This window comes from Oryza brachyantha, chromosome 1 (assembly GCF_000231095.2).
Source record: "Oryza brachyantha chromosome 1, ObraRS2, whole genome shotgun sequence".
NCBI classification, from domain to species: domain Eukaryota; kingdom Viridiplantae; phylum Streptophyta; class Magnoliopsida; order Poales; family Poaceae; genus Oryza; species Oryza brachyantha.
This window is the reverse complement of record NC_023163.2, coordinates 25,278,509-25,281,376: the sequence shown is the minus strand read 5'-3', so window position 1 is coordinate 25,281,376 and position 2,868 is coordinate 25,278,509.

Sequence of the window (2,868 nt, the reverse complement as noted above, 5' to 3'; positions counted from 1 at the left end):
TCATCTGCAAGGGCTTGGAAGTACTCCATTCGATTTTTTATTTAAAGTCACTTACTTTTGAATTTACTTTTGAACATTGGTCTTATTAAAAAATTATATAAATATATAAAAGTATAAATTATATTTAAAGTATATTGGATGATAAATCAAATCACATTAAAATAATCAATAATTTTGTAAATATTTTAATAAAACGAAGAGCAATTTTATGGTCCTTGAGAAGATACCGAGAGATAATTTTAATATCTTTTAGTAACTAGGGTATCAAGCTGTACTAAATTTTACACTAAAATTTTAGTACCTTTCTCAAATACCATAAAATTGATCTTAAATTTTCTATGCAAAAGTATACAATACTAAACAAATATCGGCAGGAGGACGTGCATTGGTGGATCATAAAAGAACAATAGCAATCGTGCCTAATTTGGCCATCAAAAGGCCGATTATAATTGAGTTGATGTATATATACAAGCTATATATATCACGCGAGAAAGAATTAAGAGCGTAGCTAATTCTAGCTGTCACCTGTCACTCGTACGCGCAGCTTCATCGTTTTGTTTCAGCTTATAATTATTTTAGTCTTTTCTTTCTTTTGGATTAGTACGTGTGTTAATTAAAATAAAAAAAATAGGACAGATGAAAAATATATATTCATTCATCCTAAAATATAAGCATTTACATTACATGTGAGTCTTGTTACCACAATTGACAATAGTATTTGTCAGAACAATTATTTTTTATTTAAGATTATTTTCATTTTATCTCTCACCTACCCTCCCATCATTATCAATTCCTTATTATTCTCACCGTCTCAATATGTGAATTTACAGCAAGTTAAAGTCAAATTAGTTTAAAAATGACTTAAATGATCTTCATTAAATAAAAAAATTATATGGAGCACGAGGTAATTGGAGGTAAACTGGATAGCTTTTTAAATATAAGATAATTAATTGGACAACTGATACTCTTATTATAGTAAGGGGCAGCATTAAAGAATATTATAATATTTTTTAAACTTAATTTCTGCTAAACAATCTAAAATTATTTATATTGTGAGACGGAGATAATAGGAGGAGGTACAGTACTACACCATCAGTATGAAGTAACCTAAACCGCGCACGTGCGCATTAGACCGGCCCCCCTCGAGCATACTGCATACACGCATATGGGCCCGATAAGTCACATGTATGCCGGACGAAAATAAAGCCCACGATAGTCGTGGGCCCATTGTCCCTTGCAGGGCCCTTTGCAGCTTGATCGATCCACGTGAGGCACATGGACCACATGCAGGTACAGGTACGAATACCTCACATCGCGTGGTTTTTGGATGCGATCATGTTCTATAGAATTTTCATAATTCTTTTTGTTAAATTTGTCTTTGAGAACTTGATGAATAAAATAGCAACAAAGGATCACTTGGAGTCTTGGATTGCCGAACTATCGATGACTGGAGAAGAAAATAGTGAAAAGAAGAAGTTGCAGCTCAATCAATGGACTTTCGTCGTTTCGTTTCTGCGTGTAATTAAAACTAAATTTTAAGCTTTAAAATTTAATTTTAATATTGATTTGACCTTTTATTGCTGTTTGTTTTATAATATCTTTAATATTTAAATTTACTTACAAATTATTTTTTTCGTTCGTATTGATGGGCACGTGGCTAGCGGCTAGCCAGAGTTGTTGCCTGTTGACCCCCTGTGTTTTCTACGAGACTCCAGCGAATGGGAAATGTTGCTTCCCGTATGAAATGCGGGCCTTCTTGGTGCACCGAATGGCCGACCAAGAGACAAAAGGATGGCGATGATTTCTGATCTATTAATCAGGAGATAATCATCGATTTCTTAATTGATTATATGCATGCTTGAGAGGTTTGTCAACCTGACAAACATATGGAACATTAAAAAAAATCCAGAAATTGAGCGCCACGAGTTCGGAACATTAGTATGTGGAAGATGTGAATATAGAACTGGTAAAAAATTCTCCCGAGATATCTACGAAATCGTACCATATGAAACCAAAAACGGTTCCAAATTTGCTAGTGGTTTGATTTTTTTTCAGGAAAATATATTTTTACTCTAAATAGGATATTTGAGTAGGAGCCAAATACCAAACCTACCCATTATTGAATTTGGACCCTGGTTTCACAAACCCGATTCAACTCTGAGAAAGCGTAAACCTTATACAAACCATGCTAGAATCTCTGACCTCGATAGCTTAGCTACTGGTCACGACTAATAAGATCACATTTTGCATATTTTATTTAGCCTTCGTGGGCATGCTTGTATACGATAGGTCACCTGATCGCATCGCATGCATCACTTCAAAGAATCTCAAAATACAGCTCCACCCTAATCACGCTTAGCTGTAAAACAAAGCGCCCTGATTAGTCAGTTTTGTCGCGCACGCTTTTTGCCGATACTGAGAGCTAGCCCCGGTGGCAGATCTAGCCAACGATATTAGAGGAATCTGAACAAGTTAGATAGAATTTTAGCCCTCTTTTATATTGATCTTTGAAAGTCTTTGTGTGAGCTCTAATGGCTTAAATGGAGGTAGCAGGGGTTCGAGCCCCCCACCCCTGATAGGCTCTTATTAAGTTATTATAGCCATAACATGCGACATAGCTATAAAATTGATTAATTGGCGTTTATCGACGTTAGAATGCACTGGTTTTATTTAATTTATTTACATTGTTTACTTATATATAATTTTTTTATAAACATAGATTTCGCTGAACTTTATCGGGATCGTCTACCTGCCAGGTGTGCTGTAGATCCGCCCCGCCCCGCCCCGCCGAGCCGGTGAGAAAGGGCCGGCGGGCGGCGGCTCATGATCGCCTCTTCGTTTTTTCTCTTGAAAGCTCGCGCTTGTCAG